This window comes from Ictidomys tridecemlineatus, chromosome 4, assembly GCF_052094955.1.
Source record: "Ictidomys tridecemlineatus isolate mIctTri1 chromosome 4, mIctTri1.hap1, whole genome shotgun sequence".
In the NCBI taxonomy this organism is placed as follows: domain Eukaryota; kingdom Metazoa; phylum Chordata; class Mammalia; order Rodentia; family Sciuridae; genus Ictidomys; species Ictidomys tridecemlineatus.
In genome coordinates, this window is record NC_135480.1 from 41304523 (window position 1) to 41328551 (window position 24029).

The following is a 24029-nucleotide window of genomic DNA, read 5'->3' on the forward strand; positions in this document are numbered from 1 at the left end:
GTATTAGGGAAATGCTGATGTAGAAAAATACTCAATACTTTTCATTGTCATATGTTTTTTAAAGGATTCATAGATTCATTATTAAAAATGATGTTTTCTATAGCTTTGTGGTAGAGATCCAGTACATCAGTTCCTAAGATTTTTTTTTCTTTAACATTGAATCTACTTTTCCTAGGATTTTTCTTTTTTGAGATGGTTCTGTATATTTTTCTCCTTATATCATTATATGTAATAAGCTGCACTGATAAATTAGCTATTAAGACATTCCTATATTTCTGGGATAAAAGCAACTGGTTCATGCTTTTTGTTTGTCTTTTTGTTTTTGGTACTGGAGATTGAACCTAGTTTTGCTTAACAACTGAGCTATATCCCCAGCCCATTTTTATTTTTATTTTGAGAAAGGGTATTGCAAAGTTACTCAGGGGATCATTAAGTTGTTGAGGATAGCTTTGAACTTGTCTCTGCCTCCTGTCTCTGTCTCCCATAACATTGTTCATGTTTTCTTTTAATAATCATTTTAGATTATTTTGCTAATATTTATTTAGCAAACCAAAATATATATAAAATTGTCATTGATCTTTGATTAATTTGGTGGCATTTATATTAAATACATTAAGTAAAACTGAAAACTAGCTCTACATTTTTATTCTTTGGCATATTTTATAGACATGTCTATAATACACTTCCTGAATGTTCAGCTGATCTTGTTTATTCTTAATCTGTTTGGATCTGTGTGGCTAGGTGAGCACAGATTTTTTAAGTAAAAATTTTAAATGTTATGTGTCTATTCAATTATTCTATTCTTGGTACAATTTTGGTAAATTATAATTTTCTAATAACTTGTCTAATTTATCTAAATTTGCAAAATTTTCAAAACATTGATTATTTTAAGAAATAATTGTTATATTCATATGTAAGTCCCCTTTCTTTCATCTAGATGATTATTTGCATTTTATCTCTTTCTCCTGGATTAGGCTTTCTTACATAATTAATATAGTGTTACATATATTTTTAATCTTTTCAAAGAAACAACACTAACTTTTGGTGATTCTCTACTATTTTTTTCTCATTTTATTTCTTCATGCTATGTCATCTTAATTTTACTCTTTGATTTCTGATGTTTTACTCTGTGGTTATTTTTCACTAACTCCATAAGTTATATACTTTGCTTGTTAATTTTAGCCCCTCTTCTATTGTCACAAAATATAAAAAGTAATTTGAAAAACCACTTAAGGTCTATAATCACATTTTGATTTCATATTTTAGTTCCTGGAGTATCTGCTGAGATTCAATAAGTCCTTTCTCTGAACCACTGGGACATGCTATTCTATCTTTTAAATTTTTCTGAGTCTCATTCATATTCCTTGGGGATTTTAATGGAAGATCTTCTTAGTAAAAACTTCATGAAATTGAAGTTGGTGGCAAGTTCATCCAGAAGGAGTAAGCTTCTGTTTCCTTCTGATGACTGAAGAGGTTAAAAAACCCAATGTCAATTTAAGTTAGTGTTTTAGAATAGGATTCTGCCAGGCTACAAAAATAATGTAAATCCAGACTTCTTTGAAAGGTATTTTTTTTAAGGAGTAAAAATATTCTATGAAGAAAAAAGTGTTTTTGTTGTAGCCCATAAGTTTGATATGTTATGTTTACCTTTGCATTTCTTTCAAGAAATATCTAAATTTATCTTTTGGTTCTCTTAATGAACTATTGTTCATCCAGGAACATGCTGTTAACACTCCATATATTTACAGTTTCGAAGTCTCGTGTTGTTATTTGTCAATGTAGACACAAAAGACACATGGTATGATTTCAATCTTTGGACATTTGCTGAGACTTGTTTTGTGGCCTAATATATATTCTATTCTAGAGAGTGTTCCATGTGCTAAAGAAAAGAATGTGTATTCTGCAAATCATGGATAAAATATTCTATAAATATCAAGTCCATTTGATCTATGCTACATGAAATCTGATGTTTGCTGATTTTTTAAACTCTGGATGACACATTCATTGATAAAAGTGGGGTATCAAAAGCTCCTATTATTATGATATTAAAGCCCATATTTGTCTTTAGATCTATAGTGTTTGTTTACAACATTGAATGCTGTGATATGACATCTATATTTATGTTTTTTGTATTTTTCTTGAGAATTGATCCCTTGAATGTTATTTAGTGACCTTTGTCTTTTTTTTTCCTAGCTCTCATCTTTAAGTCTGCTTTGTCTGATATAAGACCAGCCACTCCTGCTTTCTTCTAGTTTCCGTTTGCATGGAGTGTCTTTTTCATCCTTTCGATTTCATTTATGTACATTTATTGTTAAGGTGAGTTTCTTATAGGCAGCATTAAATTGGGTCTTGTTTTTGTATCTCTTCATCCAGTCTGTATCTTTTAACTAGGGTATTTAGAGTGTTTACATTCACGATTATTATGGATATGTAAGGACTTCTTCCTGTTATCATGTTTAATTTCTCCTGTTTGTTTTGAAGATTGCCATGTTGTATCCTTCCTCTGTCCTAGTTCATCTTTATGGTTTGGTGGTCTATTGTTTTGATCAGGTTTAATACTTATTTATTTTTTCTTTTGTGTATCTCCCTTAACAGTGGGTTTTATATTTTCACATGGTTTCATGATGGTAATTATTTTATTTTTGCTTCTAGAAATAGAACTCCCTTGAGCATATTTTGTAAAACTGGTCTGAAGGTAATGAATTCCCTCAGTTTTTGCTTGTTTAGAAAAGTGCTTATTTATTCTTCATTTCTGAAAGATAGCTTTGTCAATTTTTTTTAAAGAGAGAGTGAGAGAGTAGAGAGAGAGAGAGAGAGAATTTTAATATTTATTTTTTAGTTTTCGGCGGATACAACATCTTTGTTTTATATGTGGTGCTGAGGATCAAACCCAGGCTGCATGCATGCCAGGTGAGCGCGCTACGGCTTGATCCACATCCCCAGACCAGCTTTGTCAATTTTGTTGAAAGTTATTATCTTTTAAAATTTGGGATGTGTCAATCTATTTCCTCCTAGCAAAAAAAGTTACTATTACACAATCTGTTGTTAGTATAATGTAGAATCCTTTAAATGTGACTTGGCACTTTTCTCTTGCAGTTTCTAGAATTCTCTTTTCTTATACTTTTGATAATATGGCTATAATATATTAGGGCAAGGATCTTTTCTTCCTGTCTACTTAGGGTCTTTGGGGATTTCTGCATATTTATATCATACCCAAGATTGGGAGGTTTTCAACTAAAAGATGCTTTTGGTTCAAGATCCCCCCATGCATTTTGATTTGATGGAAAAATTTAGCAAGTCTTGTCTTTGAACCCTGATTCTGCTTCTGCCAAAATATGATCTTATGCAAATTTCTAATCTATTATAGTTTGAGCCTGGCTTTGTGCCTAAAAATTTGGAGAAAACATTACATGAGCAGAGTGGTGATTTAATAATCATGGAATGAACTCACATAACAGAGTGCCTAGAAATAATGTATGTTCAACATATTATGATGATCTTTCTAAATATTTTTTTTTTCATTTATTCCTTGGGCAAGACAGAATGACCAATGAACAAGGGAAGAAACTAGTAGGTCCTTCCCTGGAGGAAATGATGGTAAGGTTTCTCATCTTTATGACTGTGAACTTAAAATGGTATTTCTATAACAAATACATACAGACTATCTCCTCCATGGAATGCAGTAAAGGACAGGATTCCAATCTTGGAACATCAAAGTGGGTCTCACATCTCTAGGGTTTCAGCTCTTAATGCATTTTGATTGGTAGATGTTTTTAAATTATAACAATCACTATTTTAGGTGTTTTGTATGTATTAGTTTCTTTAATACCTCTATGAACTGGATAAAGTGCATGTGCTATTTTCCATATAAGGAAACCAAAGCTCGATATTGCACAGTGAGAATACATCAAAGCTGGATAAATGTCATTTTAATCCACATCTACTTGGATATTCATACTAAATAACACAGACTTATTAGACACAGAATATGTAGCATTATTTCCTTAAGTGACTTTGGGACACAATGGGGTAGATAGTCATAAACAAATCATTAAAATCATGACTGAAGCAGCATGACACTGGGTGAAGGTGGACTTATAAATTGTTGGATAGAGTTAGAACTTCACTGTATTGAAAACAGCTACTCTATGAGTCCACAGTTCCAGATCATCATTATTATGTTCCTTTAAGTGTTTTGAGAATGTCAGCATAAAATCATAATTTCAGCAAATGTTCGTCAATTTAACAACTCTTTAAAGGATAATAATCCAACCCATATTTGGATACTGACTTTTATAAAATACCCTTAAGGTAGGATACCTAATTTATAAAAAATGCCATTTGTGTGGAGAGATGTTGCAGGTGGGGCAGGAGATCCACTATTGAACTATATCCCCAGCCTTTTTGATTTTTTTTTTTGACACAGGGTCTAGTCAAAGTCTGGCCTCAAACTTTAGATCACCCTGCTTGACCTCCCAAGTCACTGGAATTTTGCTGGTATTACAGGTGTGTGCCACTGCATGTCACAGAGTAAATGCATTTTAAACAAATACACCAGCACGGTTTTTAAAATTCATTTTTAGCTATCTTGTTGTATTAGGATATTTATATTATAAAATCCTACATGCTGGTGTCTCTGGACTAATTAGATGGTTTTGGGATTTTGTTGTTTTGCACCCAAGAGAAAACTCAGAATTCTAATCTCCACTCATTTATCAATCATTTACTTAGAGACTACTATGAACAAAACTAGTCATAGAAGATACATAGAAAAAAGATGTGATTCCCACTACTGAGGTTTTAATTTAGTACAGAAAAAAATAGAAAAATAATGATAATATTATAACTTTTAAAGTGGAGGGGATTATCCAAAGTGATTTGAAAGTGAAGAAGGAAGGCCTTATTAGAGATGAGAACTAAGAAACATTGTATAGACACAGCACCTCAGTGGGTAAGTTTCAGTATATTTTATCAGATGGATATGAAAGAGAATTAAGGTATAGTGATACCATATGTAAAAAGGCTGGATAAAGGATAAAATTTAAAAAAAATCAAAAAATATTGAGGTATTTAGTGCAACCGGAATACATGACTTATGGGGTAATGGGGGTGGCCAAGAGATGAGTTTATAGGATGGGGTCGAAGTTTTATGGAAATACTTGACTCCTTTTCAAGTTTAATCACCAACTTGATAGTGGGAAATCATCTATAGGTTTTCCTCAGGAGGATGACACCACATTTCTAGTTTGAAAAGATCACCAGTGACAATGGGCCCTTGTGTTTCAGTACTCATTGTACTTTTGATATGATATAAATAAGTGGCCTGGTTATATTTTGCTCCAGTTTTATAGGTAACATTCTGATCTTGGCAACATTATGAGATCCCATAAGAAAATAACTCAAAATAAATATCAAATTGATTTAATGATTTTTTGTATGTGTGGTAATACCAGGGCTTGTGTGAACCACGCATCATACGCATCATACTTGGCTTCACATGGTAGTCTAGGGAATGGAGAAATAAATATAACTTCCCTTGAGGTTAATTCAAAACAGGTACTTAATTTTTCAGCAACAAGAAAAATGGGGAAGGGGGGAGTCTGTTGTCTAGGAAGTGTTTTGCCATGGGATTCTGACATAACTTTTGGTTAAAATATCCTTAATTCAGAATCCACCATATTGAAACAATCATAGCAGAGATATGAAGGGTGATAGCTATATAGGGTATGAGAGGTTTAAAGGTTAAATTAGTAGGATCTGGCGACAGTCTGGGAATGAGGCAAGAGTGAGAAGTTAACAATGACTAGAATTTTTTCCTGGAGCTAGTGAGTGGATGAGTTTAAAAAAAATGAAATTAAAGTTAAAATAGTATGTATCCTTTTTGAAAGCCAGAAGAAATGCAGTAAAATGACCAATTCTAAGTAATCAGGAGGGTAAATAGGAAGAGAGAGAATCAGCAATTTCGAAAACCACGTTTCCAAAGCCTATTATAGGTCCCTTGTTGTGGGCATCAAGTTAATTAAGATAAGAATTACAAAGGCATCCTGTGAGTTTATTCAATTATGCACAAAAATTAGAGCCAAATGATAGGAGAGGCTCTGTAAAGAGACGGAAGTAAACAGGCCTTGTGATCAAAAGACTCAAGTTCCAATTCCTGCTCCACTGTTTACTAACCTCTCTCAGCCTACACCTCTATATCCAAGAAGATGAAATCGTAAACCCTGCATGGCGCTAATGTGAGGATCAAATGGGATAATAAATGTGAATGCACCTGTCAACTACAAAGCTCTTCACAAGTAGGAGGTATTATCATACTAAAATTTCAAAACACTCAAGAAAAAGCACCTCGCTTTCAATTATCCTGTCAAAATATTTGTTGGACACTTAAGGTGCCAGTGTGTTGCTCTACTCCATGGAGGGGAAATAAGGTCCCTGCTGTCACAGAGCTCTCATGGAGCCAGCATCTTCAGCAAGGAGTGGGGGGGGGTGTTCCAAGTTATTTGTTTATTTGCTTTAGTAAGAGAAAAACTACCTGTTGAAAGTTTAGCTCAGTAGTTACTGAATCCAGTAACGGGATGCAAAAAGCATCTTTCAATGATGTGACAGCAATCATTGGGTCAAGTTTTGAATCCAGAAAATTTTAGGGGGTTAAAAGAATTTGACAATCAATTACTGATGTCAAAAAATAAATGTCAAAAAACATGATACAGAGTCTAAAATTAAGGACCAGGCTGGGAAAGTATATGGAAATTCAGAGAAAATGAGTCATGGTTTGATTTAAACATTATTTATAGCATCTAGTTGACACTGAAGACAGCTTTTAAATTACTGAATTTATACTCAACTACTCAATCTGAGAAGCAATGTAAATGTTACCTCTTCCATGGGAGTCCCCCAGAAAGGAACCAGGTGCAGTAGGGGACCTACTGCTCTGCTCTACCAGACATTTACTTAACTCTCCAGGTGTGTCGAGCTGTGCCCTGAGTTGCAAATGTCAATACTGGTATCTAGGCATCTTCCTTGTGCTATTTATAACAGTAAGATCAACAAATACTAAATATAAGTCATATGTCAAATATCCAAATTTGTAGAAGTTACATTGAACAAATGAAAATAGAGGGATTCAATTAATTTCAATACTCTATATTCTTCAATCTGATATATTTAAAATATTATTTCAAAATGCAATCGATATAAAAAAATCATTCATAAGAATCTAGAAAGATCACAACAATCCAACACTCTTGCTACAACATGACAATAGTGTCTTCACATGACATAATGATTAAAGTGAAATGTAATTCTACACAAAAAGTAAACATTGTGCTGAAGAGAAAATATTTCACAGTTTCGAGTTTAAATTTTTAATTAAATAAACTAACTAAAATATAAACCAAGTTGTTTAGTTGAGGTAGTGACCTTTCAAATGCACAGGTGAATAGTGAGTACCCTTTTGGATAGAATAGGTCTAGACTTCTGAAGGAGTACTAAAACTTCAGAGAAACTCAGACTATCAGAGTGGGTCTCTCTTGCTTACACATGCACATGATGAGAGAAGAAGCAATTGCACCAAGGATGTGCCCTGTGTTTGTTACATGCCAAGTCATTGGGCTTTGATAAGATTCCTAAAGAGGATTATTATTCCCATTTCACTCATGTAGAAAGAAGAGTTTATCTAAGACGTAGCAATAAGTGTGAAAGAACAGGACTCTGATCCAGAGTTCATGATTCTTTCTGTTACTGAGAAACACACTTAATTTTATTTTTGTCCTGTTTCTTTTTTTCCTTAACATAATTTTATCCACATGCCTTAGATCCTATATCTGGACTGGCTGTTATGCAGTTTCAATTTCTCTGTGAGAAGATTATACAACCCTGTGCCTCTGTTCATGACTATGCCCCTTCTACTTAAATTTACCATTTACCATTCAGGATGTACAACACGTGTTTTCTTTGGGAGAGCAAAGCATTAAAAATGTATCATTCCATAAGCTTTTCAATAGCAATCAGCTTTCCAAGGACCCGACTGAGGAGGACAATGATGCACATTTCCTGTATCTGCTCTGTTCCTTCCTTGAGTAATTACCTTGTGTGCATAAAAAACTAGAATGGGCCACTGTGATACTTCTACCAGGCAGAAGCATCCAAAAACTCAAAATTGTCTGAAAAGCAAGTACAATGAAGACTATGGAGAACAAGATACCGATTTACTTTTGGCACAATTTCCTTCTCATTACAATTGAAAAAGTTCTGATGAATCAGTTGCAGAAACACTGAGAGTGTGCTTACAGACATCCCTTGAACTCTAAGATCTCATTTGAATTCTCTTATACCCTTGTCATGTGAGATCTTTTTTCTTAGTTTTCCTATATAACCCAGAGACAGACAATCAATAGAAGTTCCTCAATCAAGGACAGTTAATTATCTAAGGTAGCATCCTTCTATTCTATACTGAATTTTCTATCCTATACTGAATTCCATGTAAATTTTAATCACATCACCTTCTACCTCTATTACTGATACTATTATCAATAATAATCAACAGAGTGACCTCTGTAGGCAATCATTCAACTGTAAATCATCATAGGCTACTAGCATTTGCTTCCCAAGCCTTTTGCAAGTTTTGTTCTTCTGAGACAGCTGACAGCATACATGAGAAAGGACAACAGATTTCAAAGCTATGGCAGGAGTATTGATGAGCTTTTGCCCAACACTGATAGGGGAAGGGATCACAATAACTTGAGAGAAAAGTATGGAATGTTTGAGAAGGGGCAAGAACAATAAGAAGAAGTATAAACTGTAAACTTATTAGAGTCCAGAGACACTTGGTGTTTAAAGTTTGCTGTAGTTACTCCATTGCCCTATTACAAGCAGATCACTGCTCCTGTGGAAGTGAACAAAAGCCACAAAGAGAAAAAAAAAATCTCTCACACCTACTCCATGACAACATTTGCTGGTACAAACATAACCTGGAAATCATTTATTTTTTGTCTTTCATGACATATTTGCAGTAATTAGAGCAGATGGGATAAACCATTTTAAATCCCAAATAATGCACTTATTATTGTCCACAGTTGATTACACATTCTTTTGTCCAGTTCATTGTTAATGACTCAAATAATGGGGTTTCATAATATTTTGCCTCTCAGTATAATTAGATGAGACATACAGATGAGATGAAATCAAAGTTGTCAGTGTTTCCCATGTCAGTAAATACCAAGGAAAAACAAGCCCTGCAACGTAATGTAATGATGTGAAATCCTAAGCTCAGTTTGCAAGAAGTGTGAGCTAGCTGAACTTCAGATAGCAAACACCAGGTCAAATATGTTAAATATATACCACAGCAACTTGCCAGTATAAATTCACACGTCTTCAGCTGACTTTAAGATCAAATAAGAATAAAATTGAGAAGGAAACAGTGATAAGTCTATATTACATTGCACAATTCAGAAAAAAATAAAAATACTTCTATTCTATGGTAAAGTTTTTGATATATCATTAGCAATAATAAAGCTCTAGAAATAAACACACACATGTGCACATACATACACACAGGAATTTAGAATATGTATATTGATAGTTATAGTTACTTTCATTAGAATGTTATTTCATGACAAGAATGATAGGCCATAAACATTTTTTTTTAAAAAAAGCAGTATTGGGGTAGTCATTGGTAGCCCCATAGAATAAGTAAAATATTTATATGTCCCAATTTAGGGGGAAAATAGTACTAAAGTAAAAGAAAATACAAGTTTGAGTCATTTCTTATATTTAGTAACTGTAAATTTAATGTTAGACCTCAGTTTCCTCCCTCTTATTATAGAGTAAACAATGTTTTGTGTACAGTTTTAATAAAGTTAAAGTAAAATAACATATCTAAAAACTACTGTAAACAAATTTACAAAGTATTTGCAAATGTAATATCTCAACTAAATCTTCCAACAGTTCTGTAAGAAAACACAGTATTATTTCAACAGTAATAATTAGGGTAAATTATAGAACATATAACTAGGACAAAGCCCCACACTAGTTTGGAGCAGTAGTTTGGGACACTCGGAATAAAACTAAGGTATGAACAAGGGCTACCCCAAAGTACATAGCTTTCAAAGATACGAAAATTGAATTTGGGGGAATTCTGGGTCTAATTTATTGCAAATATTGTGGGAAAATAACATGTCAAGCCATGGTGGACAAATCACAAAGCAGATATTCCTAAATACAAAGTAATATCTTACATGAAGTCAGAGGCACAGAATCAGGAGATGTCATGCCCTGTTTTCACACTTGGAGAGAACTGAGAAATAACCTCATGCTATTTCACTATTTATAAAATTCATCATTACAGGAATTATTTTTGGGCAAAACAGCAAAATCCACTGTGGTGTAAGTAAGAATGCTCATGAGATAAAATCACAGATTTTATAATAAGGTGTTGAAAACACTATCTTCTTACTAAGTAGTTATACTTATTCAGGCTAGAGTGGTTACTTGCTGAAGTCGCTGCTAATGGAAGGCAAAGTAAGACTTTTATAACATGCTTATAGTGGATGTTATTTAAATTGATTTATTTAAAAATTGTTGTCACCTGATGAAAGTAATAAACTGTCATGGTAGAAAATTCGAAATAGAAAATTCCAGAAAAATTAGAGGTCTAAACATTTCCTTTAGCCTTACTCTATTTTTTTTCCAGTGCTGGTGATTAAACCCAGGCCCTTGCACATGCTAGGCAAGTAACTACCACTGAGCTATACCACCTAGTCCTTTTCAATATATTTTATTTTGCAACAGGGTCCTGCTAAACCACCCAGGCTAGCCTAAAACTTGTGATCCTCTTGCCTCATCTTCCTGAATAGCTAGAATTACAGGTGTACACCAACCAAGCCTGGTTTACCTTCCTCTTTAAAATGCAGTCCAACTACCTCTTTCTTCTCCTGAGAAAAGCAATTCTGTTTAGAAAACCATACAGGTCCTAGATGATATCAATAACTATACCAGGATCCACATTTCAAATTTAAACTTATGATAGGTATCCTCCTCTCTTGGTTTTGAAATGTAACTAGACTGGGGTTGGCAAGCACTGGGGTAAAGATACCAATACGATTATTTCTAGAAACTTTTGCACTCAAGAATCCTTAAAGTGATAGGGAGAAGGACTTTATCAGATTTGTGCTAATAGCCCTGGAGCATTTGCTGTTCTTTGTCTCTGAGGATCAAGAGAGATGAAATGGATGGAGTCTGCTCACCTCATCTCTATAAGCAGAGTTGATCAGTGTAAAGAAGGTTCCTCTGGTGTTTTAATAGAAAGGATACAACTTAACACAATTCAAAACTCTGACCACGGGAGCAGACATCTGGGCATACCACTAATTGGATTTTAAATCTATGAAAGATCCTAGAAAATAATATGACAGGCATGTGTACTCAGAGAGGATATTCAGTTTTATATTAAATAGAACAATGTGTTTTTTTTATGCAAAAACACCAAATAGACCAATGAAGTATTATAGAAAACCTGTAAATAGACTTAAGCACATCTATGAACAACTCTAATAGAAGTGTTGTCAGTGGAGTAAAGATGGAGTAGTCAGTTATGTTGGAAAATTGGCTCTTATAGAACAAGACAACAGATCCTTACTTCATATGGAATATAAAAATAGTTTCTGCATGCATTAAAGAACTTATTGTAAATGTAAAATTATATAAAACTCAGAAAAGTGAACTAATGCCTTCCTGATGTCATGGAGAAGAGAATTTCTGAATTATTTTGCAAACACAAAACTTAACCAAAGAGAAAATATAAAACATCATTAATAATATGGCAAAACATGTAACAGACTGAGAGGAGACTTATGCAAGGACAATATAAAATAAAGAGTTAGTATCCAGTGTACAACTAAAAATTCTATAAATGCTAATGACAGGAGAAATGAGGGTAGAAAGCAAGCAGGGGAAGTAGAGAGAGTGGCCAATAAAATGTTGAAAGAATGTTTGGCCTTTCCATTAACCAGAGAAGTGCAAATTAACATAAGAAACCAATACACACATCAGGCAACCAAACAAAAAACGACAGCCTACCCCAAATACTAATGAAAACCTGTGGAAAAGCAATTCTCATACAATGATATGAATTGGTAACCCTCTAGAGAGAGCAAGTTGCTGATATTTAGTAGAAGTGAACACAGTAAGATCTTGGGATGCAATAATCATACACCTTGGTGTGAACTCTAAAGAAATTCCTGAAAATACTTAAAAGGAGACTTATACAAGGATATTAATTACAGGAGGGCTAATGATATTGAAAATAGAAATAACTTAGATGTTGATCACTTGAAGAATGAGTCTAAATCATTCCTGTCTCTTTTTTCTTTTTAGTTGTACATAACATTGGGATTCATTTTGACATACTTATAAAAGCATGGAATATAATTTGCTTTAAATCAGTCCCCAGTACTTCTCCTTTCCCTCCCCTCTTGCCTCCTCCTGTTCCTTTCCTTCTAGTTTGCTGATCTTTCTGCTCTCTATTGTTTTGTTTTGGGTTTTAGTTTGCATGTTATGGGCATATGTGATGGTGAGATTCACAGTGGTATATCCATACATGCTCATAGGAAAGTTAGGCCAGGTTTATTCTACAGTCCAATGCTTGTCTTTAAAAAATGGAATACTATACAGCACTTAAATATATTACTAAAACTATATGTACATATTTAAAAACAATAGTGAGTAAAAAATCAATGGTGGATAAGTATATAATATTATTTATTTCTTTTTAATATTTATTTTTAGTTTTTGGTGCACACAACATCTTTATTTTATTCTTATGTGGTGCTGAGGATCGAACCCAGCGCCCCACATAAGAATAAAATAAAGATGAGCCACAGCCTAATATTAGAGCCAGCCCTAATATTATTTATTTCTAAAATTAAGTACAAACTATATAAACTATATATATATGACAATTATAATAAATTATCATTATTATGCTTTTGTATATGTAATAATAAAAATTTGAGCAAGAAGGATGTATGCCAATTTTTAGGTGGCAATTACCTCTACAAACTTTCTCTGGGGAAGAAAACAAGGAAATGGGATGAAGTAGGAATATAAAGAGAGTTTCAATTTTATGAAAATACATAATATTTTAATTTTTAAGGAAAAGATGCTTGGTGCAAATGTAACAAAATATTAAATATTTACTCAAATAATACTGGTACTTGGCCATCTGTTATACCTTTTTTTTTCCTGTACATTTTTGTCTGGTTGAATTATTTCATAAAAATAAAAAATAGGAAAGACCAAAAGTTTTAAAATGGGCTAAGATATATTAGGCAATGCAAACAAAGTAGCGGTGGAAATCTTAACATTATAAAAGTTAAAATTTCAAAATAAGATACAGGATGTAATAAAATGCAAAAGAAAAGCCAACCTCACTAAAAACACATTACAGATATAAACCTGTGTATTGCAAACAAAATGCAACTGATTATAAAAAAGAAATACTATTATGAACTCAAGAAGAATTTGACATAATAATGTTATGGCAGAAAATGTCTTTATATCACCTTGAGAATCTGATAGATCTAAATGTGAGAAGAAATAAATAATAATATGAAAACCTTAGTTTATGCATGCATAGAATGTATAACTATGGTATTGGACACATACTCATAGCCTTAAAGAGAAGAATATAGTTTTATCTGTGAGAGATATGAAGTTCATTAGGTCTTTTGTCACAAATAAAATATTAAAATGTTTTTAAACAGATCATTTATAATTCACATTCTCTAACATAACTCAATGAACCCATTAAGGGCCAAGTGTTCAATTCTGCAAATATAATAATTATTTCAAAAGTACCATATATATCATTTTGGTTGAACTTTAAGTTTTTATATCTGTGCCACATCTAGACAATGGGACAAAATGGGTTAAGTAAGAAATAAACCATCTGATCATTAGTTTAACCTGAAGTTTGGAAAGTCTTTTTACATCAAGCTTCGGATCAAAGTAAAATCACAGAAACTGTGAGTTATCCAGATGACAGTTATCCAGAAGCACAGGACTTTGCAAAAAGAAAAAAAAATGTGGGATGTGACCAGAAGAAAAGATCTGCATTTAAATAAGGAAATTTGACTTTCTTTTTAAGAAGTTAAAAAATAATTCTTAAATGAATCAATAGAGTAGGAAGAAGATAAGTTTAAAAGCTAAGAATTGTGTGAAATAGAAACTTAAGTAAAAGAACAAAACTACAGCAAAATTCAGATCTATTTAAAGAAATAAACTCCCACAAGACCAATTAAGGAATACAAAGAAGCAAAAATCCATCCAACTAAGATTTGAAAAAGAGACATACTCAGAGAGAATTACAATAATTACATAGGAATTCTGCATTAATGTGTGGTAAGTGACTTATGAACTTAAGGGAAATTGATATGTTTTTTTTAAAAAAAATAAATCAGTATAATTGTGCATAAAAGTAAAGATACTGAAAAGAACCGTAATCGTAGAAGATATTTAAAAAGTGAAAAAAAATAATACACCATTTTCAAGATAATATATTATAGACAATTCCATCCAAACTTTAAAAAATTATTCTGAACATAATTTAAACTTTTCCAAAATAGATAATAAAATGACAGCTTCAAAATTATATTACAAAATAGCCTCATTTCATATGGATAATAGACAGCAAAATCATAGATCACACACTAGCTTATATCCTTCTAATCCGAGTTTTCCTAATGGGTGTGATGGGATATCTCACTAAGGTTTATTTTTTCGCCATTTATTATTAGTGCATTATAATTATACATAATGGTGGGATTTGTTGTTACATATTTATTCATGCACAAAATATACAATAACTAGCCCTGTAAGCTAATAAATGCAAAAAGCAACACCTCTGCCTGAGACATGACACTATTTAAATCACTTTACTTAGGAGATCTTCTTTCAGGGGACAGGAAGGAAGATACACAGGACACCTTATGCTTACCTAGAAGCAGCCTTGCTAACAACACTCAGAATAAAGTGGCTTGGTCTCTAGGTAATTCCATTTCAATAAAAAAGTGAAGGTCTTAAACATTAACAAAAAGATAATTCATCTTAGTTTTGATTTTAGGAATATGGTTTTTACTTGGGCTACCAATACCGAACAGAATACTCTAAGGACCTGTTAGAATTGCTTGATAAACCGGATGCTGGAAAGGCAGTGCCAGACACTCATGGTTCCACTTAAGGTTACAGAGAACGAGTCACAGTCGTAATGAAATCGCCCGCTATTTATCAAATTGGCTCCACAAATCCATGAAATGAATTTTTGGTTGTTTAAAAGTTATATGATGATTTGATGTTGTTTTGTTTTCATTATAATGGCAATCCTTTAGGAATATCATGTTCCTCAGGTAAAAAGACATTGCACTGTCTTGCCGTGATGAACTGCCACGGAGCTATGCTTTTCACGGAAGAAGCATTAAATAAGAGACTGCTCAAGCTAGCAATATCAGACCCTTTGGGGAGGGGAGCAGAGGGAACTTGGACATACTCTAAGGAAAACAAACTTTTCATCTCTCTTTCATTGCCAGGATTTTGATCATTACTTTTAGACAGGATGATTTGATGCCACATATGCATGTAAAGTACTTTTTTTTCCCTTTTTACAGTATGTTAGTTATTTTGAACCTCCAGCACAGGATTCTTTATCTGTTTGTCAAATGCTTATGTAATTATGTCCTATAGCCTCTGGCATGCAGACTTAAATAATCTGAAACCTTCAGTAAGAGAGGTTTGTCTCGTTATAGAACATATGACATGTTGACAAAATTTGGGGGTGTAACATTTGGTTTAAAAGTAAAAAAAAAAAACAGGGCTGTGGTTGTGGCTCTGTGGTAGAGTGCTTGCTTAGCATGTGCAAGGTCCTGGGTTCGATCCTCACCACCGCATAAAAATAAATAAATGAAATAAAGGTATTGTGTCCAACTACAACTAAAATAAATAAATAAATAGTTTTTAAAAAGTAAAAAAAAAAACACATAAATTCTGCAAAAATGAATGTATAAAGAATTCCTTCCATGGACCCAGTTGGGAGAGGCTGCTTCTATCAGTTATGAGTCAAAATATTTGAGCCAAATTAAAGAACAGCTTGAGTATTCATCTGTTCCTTTTCCATGGAGGGTCAGTGTCAAAAAAAAATCAAATGTATGGAAATAAATTAAACTTTTGTTCTTTTCAAGGTGATGCTGAAACTTTCAAGAGGTCCTGACAGTTGAGACAAAGATCATAATGCATACCAGCTATTTATCCTTTCCTAATCTGGTTCTATTCTTGCATTCAGCTACAGTGCTGATTCACAAATCAGACTTCAACCATGGAAAACTGGGCAATGCTGGTGCACCAGACCCAGAGACTTGGATTCTGATGTTTAAAGCCACTGAGATTTCTCATTGGAGAGACAGCAATTCTCCCCCAAGGAATTCACAATCTAATAAGAAACAAAAGTACCTAGTCCCTACTATGTAATTAATTCATTCAACTACCACCACCAATAATGTAATTGTTGTTAAGCAAAATATCCTCTGTCATGTATTAGCATATGTTGGGTACATCAACATGGGGTAGAATATTTTCTCTATTTTGAAAAACATTAGAATGAAACTCAGTGGACATTTGACATTCAGGCTAAATGGCATTATTTTAGTTAACTTTTTTGCTGCTATGATCAAAAGACCTGACAAAAACAATTAGAGGAGAAAAAGTTTATTTGGGGGCTTACAGTTTCAGAGGTCTCAGATGGCTGACTCCACTGCTCTGGGCCAAAGGTAAAGCAGACATCTTGGCAGAAGAGTATGGTGGAGGAAAGTAGCTTAGGACATGGCACCAGGAAGCAGGGTGGTGGAGAGGACTCTACTTGCCAGGGATAGAAATATATATCCAAAGCCTTGTCATCTACCTCCTCCAGCCACACCTTACCCTCCCTCAGTTATCACTCAGGTAATCCTTATCATGGGATTAATTCACTGATTGGGTTATGGCTCTCATAATCCAATTATTTCACCTTGTCTCTCACATGAGCTTTTAGGAGACAGTTCATATCCAAACCATCACAGACATCCAAAGACTTTGCTTATTTGGAAGAAATCCAATGGTAAGTAGCCTAGCAGCCTGTTGGGAACAGATATTCCCTATCCCAATATGATGGTACAGCACTTGAGTTATGGGCTAAGCAGATGCTCCCACCTAGAACTTTCAAGAAATGGAATAAGAGCATGAGATGTGTTGGAAATCACTGGCTATGGTGAAGACCATAGTCCATTAGGGCAGCAAGTGCTTAATAGTATACTGGTGTGATACTCCATGCAACATCCCTTTGCCTTGTTCTTCCTAGTTTCTGGCAGAATTTAGTTCTTCATCTTTCTGTGAAACCCATTTGATAAATCCCTTTTTTTGCTTAATCCACGTGAGTTTCTATTATTCATCAAAATGAATCCTGGGTGGTATACATTGCTTACAGAGGAGAATTAAGTTGCTCAATGTCACCTAGCAAGTAGTAGAGATTCAGCTGAAGCCCATCTGGGTCTGATTCCAGGAAGAACCCATAAGGCAGGGTTTATCTTACCCTTAACCAAGATGGCTAAGACAACACCCCAACAAACCTCAGCCCTACCGTCTGAGCTATCATCACATACTCCATGTGTAAATAAGCTTCTTAGAGGATACCTGTCATATATTATGTGAGCATCAGATACTGTTTTGGGCATTAGGATCCTATCCCTGATTAAAAGGCTCCTTCACAGTCTACAGCAGATGTCCTGACATGTCACAAAGATGAATAACCTGAAAAAAATCCAGCCACCAGCCATCCAGATGCTCCCTCGGACAGATACACATGCAAGGGAGATTTTTCCTTGACTCTGGCTTCTGTATATATTGTCGTGGGCTGGGAAGTAGCTCAAGGGTGGAGCACTCACCTCGCTAGGCTCCAGATTCAATCTTTAGCCCCCCCAAAACAACAACAACAACAACAAAACTATTGTTGCTAACAACGGGGGCATCTGTTTCAATTGCTTGTGCTCTTCATGAACACATAGCAGATCATGGGAGAAGGATGAGGATGTGTTTCCCCTTTAATGCAAACCTGCCGATTCTCTCTCAGTGACTAACATCAATCACACTTGAAAATCATTATTAAGTCATGCTGCCATCTTCACCTGCTCAGATTAAAGAACCCATTTGCTCTAACCTTTTCCTCAGAGGAAATGACCTCATGGACCTTTCATCATTTCCACTGCTCTTTCCTGAGCTCTCTTCACCAATCATGAGACCTCGTATGAATAGAAATGATGGAGAATGTTTAGAAGCCCTTCACAAACCTGTCTTTATGGGGTTGCTCTATAGGCTCCTTGAATCAGGGCAGACCGTGTCTGGGAAGCATTCACATTAGAGGAACATGGTTTAATATTTCATACAGCTGGATTCAGATTTAAGTTCCATTTATTGAACACTTACTATGTTCTAGGCAGATCTTAGAATTTCATGCCATTGCACTGAATGTCTTCAGAGGAAGCCTTTGTAAATTTGCATTTTATTGAGAAAACAAAACTGATGCTACGTGACTGGGGATATGGGCAAGACCATATAAATACATCTGGGAACCAGGAATGAAGCTCCGAGGAAGATGTAAAAAGCAAAACAGTAAAACTTAATTCAAAGTATCTTTCCCCAACTATTCAGATCACCCTGCTCAATTTAAGGAAAAACTAAAATCCAGACTTCTGAGGAAAAGAGAATGCCATAGCATGGGCTGAGCAGTTTCTTCCCCCTTCCCAGTAAGGCACATTTGTATACTAATGAGCAAACTGTGGTGGGGTAGAAACAGTCTCCTGGTTTTTTTTTTTTTTGGTTGTTGTTGTTTTTTCAAGCATCATTGCAGAGAAGTCCAGTTAGTTTCTAGTAGCCAGAGAGATCTGAAAGCTATTTTAAATCAAAGAAGGAAATACTGCCCAGGATATTTTGTCAGAGAAGTGTGACAATTTAGCACGTCTGTGGCTGACATTGTCAAGCCAAATGGACAGCCTAATAGCTTCACTTACCAACGAATCTGTCTGTGTGACAGTCAAGTCCTTTCCAGACAGGAAAATTGTCCTTCTTCCCTGCCCTGTTTGACCAAATCCTGCAGCTACAATTTTTCAATCCACTGATTTGCATTTCTGTCTGAATGGGATCAGGGAGACAATTTGTGAGAATAGCAGCTCTGATATTGGCATGGTTAAACAAAACTATCTCCTGGGCTTGCTCAGGGTAGCTTATAGCTTTGTTAATTCCAAAGCTGATAGTAAAAGCATCAGGAAAACTTCTCATTATACTTCAGAAAGGGAAGGAATTTTGCTGCCAATCCTTGGATACTTGTTGTATTCCAAAGTCACCTATAATATCCTAATTAAATTTTGGAGACAGATAAAAATGATGAAGTATTTTAAAAAATAAGTCTCAGATCTGTTATAATTATATTGTTTAAACAAGGAAAACTTGAATGTCTCAGATGTTTATCTGGAGAAAAGAAGACTTGACAGTGGGCAATGTCATAGTGTAAAAGAGGAAGAAAGGTTCGAATTTTTTTTCCATCAAAATCAATATCCAAAATATCAATGTATGGTCATCAACAAAGTTGTTGATAATTCTTAGTCATTTTTTTAAATCAATGTGACCAAAATACTTAACATAAACAACTTAAAGAAGAAAAGATTTAACTTGAATTATGGCCTCAGAGGTTTTGATCCATGGCCTGCTGACACCATTGCTGTAGGCCCAGGGAGATGTAGAACATCATAGTGGAAAGGTGTGGCAGGAAAAAGCTGTTCGGCTCTAGCAGCTATGAAAAAAGGAGAGGGCCAGGGGGCCAGGGAGGAGTTTGAGTCCCCAAGGACACATCTTCAGAGACCCACTCCTTCAATTAGGTTCCATTTATTTTAATTACTACCACCTCTCTATAGTCCATTCAGATGATGAATTTATCAATAGATTAATCCAACAATAAAGTTCTCATGATCCAATCACCTTCCAATAGCCCCACTTTTGGACATTGCTGTATTGGAGACCATTATGGTTTAGATGGGAGGTGTCCCCAAATGTTCATGTGTGAGACAATGCAAGAAGGTTCAGAGGAGAAAGGATTGGGTTATGAGAGCCATAACCCAATCCACGAAGTAGTCCCCCAATAGGGATTAACTGAGTGTTAGCTAGAGGTGGGTAGGTTGTGGTTGGAAAGGTCGGTCATTGGAGGCATGCCTTTGGGGTACATATTTAGTGATCTGAGCTTAATCTCTCTCTCTGCTGCTGACTGATCATCATGTGAGATGTTTCCCTCCACCACACTCTTCTACTATGATGTTCAGCCTCACCCTGAGCCCAGAGGAATGGAGTCAACTGTCTACAGCTTGAGATCTCTAAAATCATGAGCCCCCAAATAAACTTTTCCTTCTCTGTGATTGTTCCCCATCAGGTCTTTTTTAGTCACAGTAGCAAAAGAGATGTCTAAAACAGAGACCAACCCTTTAGCACGTGAGCCTTTGGGGACATTTCAGACTGAAACCACAACAATAACTGTCCTTGTGAGAAATGATATTTCTTGTGCTCCATCCAGTCTATTTTCAGATATGCCTTCCTGGTGATCCACAAAAGGGACAGATACAAATTGAAGAGCCCTAAATCACACAGTGAATAAATGTTCCTTCACTGATGTCTCTTCATTTTTTCTGGCAATGAAAGAACATATCAGTTCTCTAACACTTCCTAATAATTGCTGTTAATAAACAGAGAGAAAGTTCCATGTCAGTAGGAATCAAGAGCACATAGCACAAATTAATAATGTTTGGTTTCTATGGCATGTATTTTTTATAGAATGATCTCCAATCTAAGACAAGTGATAATGGTTGTCCACTTCTGGTAGGGACAACAAGTATTTTTATTAAGCAAATTAATTTAAGTAAGAAGAGTTTAATTTAAGGTGAATTATAAATAATTCATTGTACAGGGACAACTCAGATAATATCAATTGCAGCTACATTTGAAGGTACCATTTGAATAAGTTAATTAAAAAATGCTTGATTAGTTGATAAGATAGCTTCATGCAAATGGATATTTTCAAGTTGTGGTTTCATAGCTATTTGGCATGATGTCGTGGAGTAACTTCTACACTGGAGAAAAGCCAGGACTCAATGATTTCTTGTGGATCTTCTACCTTAAAATTCCATGTCTTTGCCCAATTTGATTTATATAGTAATGTGCTGCATGATGATATTCTGGTTGATGAGAGAATGCATATCCAATGGTGCTCCCATAAGGTAATAATGAAACAAATATTCCTATCACTTTGTGATATCATAGCCATCCTAATGTCAGAGCACAACACATCACTTTTGTGTTTGTGGTGATGCTGGTATAAACAAATCTACTGCACTACCAGTAATGTGAGAGTATAGCACATACAGTTGTGAGCAGTTCATAATAACTGATGAAAAAATAACTATGTTCCTGGCTTAAGTATTCAATATACTATACATTTTATCATTATATCAGAGCATACTCACAAATTATTTTGATTTAGATGTGAGGTATCCCCCAAAAGCTCATGTGTGAGACAATATAAGAAAGTTTAGAGGTGAAATGATTGGGTTATGGCAACCTTAACCTAATCAGTGTGTTAATTCCCTGATAAGGATTAACAGAGTGGCATCTGTAGGCAGGTAAGGTATGGTTGAAGGAGGTGGGTCCCAAGGTGTGTGCCTTTGGGGTATATATTTTATTCCTGTATAGTGGAATCTTTCTCTCTGCTTCCTGGTGCTATGTCCTGAGTTATATCCCTCCATCACACCCATCCTCTGTGATGTTCTGCCTCACCTGGGGTCCTCAATGGAGATGGTCACCTATGAACAGAGACCTCCAAAACCATGAGCCCCCAAGTAAACTACTTCTTTGTCTAATTGTTCTCATCAGGTCTTTTGGTTCTAGCAATACAAAAGCTGGTGAAAATACTTACTAAAAAGTAACTTTATTATCAATAGTGTGCTGTGCTATGCTGGCAGAAGTCTCCTACATCAATCTCTTAATTGTGTCAAGAGGCCACATGGCATGATCACCCTACAACACTTTTCCACAGGGACAAAATGGTATGATAATTCATTTCTTGAAACACATTCTTAATGCACGACTATCTCCATTACTTGGCTTTTGTTTTGAGAATAAGCAAACCCAATATTTTTCAATGAATTACAATAACAAATATTTGTTTCCTGCAAGTCAGGTCAAGTGCTCATCCAGGGCAACTAAGAAAGCAATCCTCTGTAAAATATGTTAAAGCATCAGGGAGCACTATAATTCAAAACTTCTACTTGGATACGACCTTGTATCTTGTTCACTCACAGGCTATTGGCTACAGCAAGTCTTATGGCCAAGTCTTGCCAATGATGTTGAGAGGAGGTTCAGCGAGTCATGTGACAAAGAATGTGAATGAATAGTCCACTCATAGGATGAGAAGGAAACAGAGAGCTAGGGATAACATTATAATTTATAACAGAAATACAAATGGGGACATGTGGATCATAATTAAAATTTCCCCAGCAGGATGCAACTTCAGACATCAATACTTCCAATTAAAACTACATTGAGATATGGCTCTGTCGTGTCTCCACATAATTAAAAATAAAACATAGATAAAATAAATAGAAGCACTTTCAAGGAAGTTGTGTTATGACAAATGTTAACACGAGGCAAAGGAAAAAATTAGGGCATTAAGATAGATTTTGTTTTTATCTTATTTTCCCACTTTTATTCTCTCTTATGAGCATGTAAGGCTACTAGAAATATAAAGAAGAGCATGAAGGCCCTACTGAATTATGTGTGACACTGGAAAAATCACTTTTCACTGTGGTTCTCTAAGATGCCTTCCAGTTCTAATATGCATTGAACCAAGACAAGAGATGCAACTAAAGCTTTGTCAAATAACCAGAGAAATAGAGAAAAAGAGAGAGAGAGAGAGAGAGTGTGTGAAAGAGAGAAAGCCATTGCTAATATTATTTGTACCAGCTAAAGTTAATAGTTTAAAGTGTCTTAATTAATGATTGCTATATAATAGGACCTCCATAATTACTCCACAGAGGATAACAACCCAGATTAGGTTTTACTGAATAAGAAAGTGAGAAAAATAAATACTCAATTATAACAAGGTTTTTACAGAAGAAAAATATTGTGTATATCAAAGTCTCTATAACGCAAGGGAGGCATTTAGTATACCATGATATAGAAAGCTATTTTGGTGTAGTGAGGGAGCAGGAGGTTTAAAAATGAGTTTAATTTCTAGCTGCTTCTGTTACAGGACTGGCAATCTTTTATAAATTTTGAATTTCTGTTGACCACTGTCTTAGTCCATTTTATGTTGATTCAACAAAATACCATAGACCGGATAATTTATAAAGCAGAATTATTTCTTTTGGCTCTGAAGGCAAGGAAGTATAAGGTCAAGGGACCTGCATCTGATGAGGGCCTTCTTGTATCACCCTTCAGTAAAAGACAAAAGTTACCATGACTATAACACTAATCCATGTATGGGAACTGACCCTTACCCTCCTCTTGTTAGTTCTCTCTGCCCAACACTATCACATTGAGGATTAAGTTTCCATCACATGTACTGTGAGGGACAGATTCAAACCACATCAACAGTGTGTTTGTTCCTCTAAAAAATAGGAACAGTAATAGTACCTCTATTTTAATAAACTTAATTCAATGCTTACTATGCGGTACTTATTGTTCTAAGCTTTAGAAATTCAACAATGAATAAGGTAAAAATCCCTATTCTCTTGCTGTTTATCTCCTAGAAAGGAACATAGACAATAAATTAGCAAACCAATATAAGCCATAGTCTCAGAGGGTGGATAAAGAAAAATCAGTTTGAGATAGATCAGGCAAGACCAGTCATAGTAGGTGTGTGTCACACGGGAGGTCAGGAAAGACCTCCATGAGATGAGCGTAGGTGAAGGGAG

General features: G+C 34.8%; 1 protein-coding gene across 3 annotated transcripts in view; it reads right to left on the reverse strand.

Moving 5' to 3' along the window:
• Nell1 (neural EGFL like 1) overlaps positions 1-24029 on the reverse strand; it is an 802510-nt gene that overhangs the window by 63138 nt on the left and 715343 nt on the right. The window lies entirely within an intron of this gene.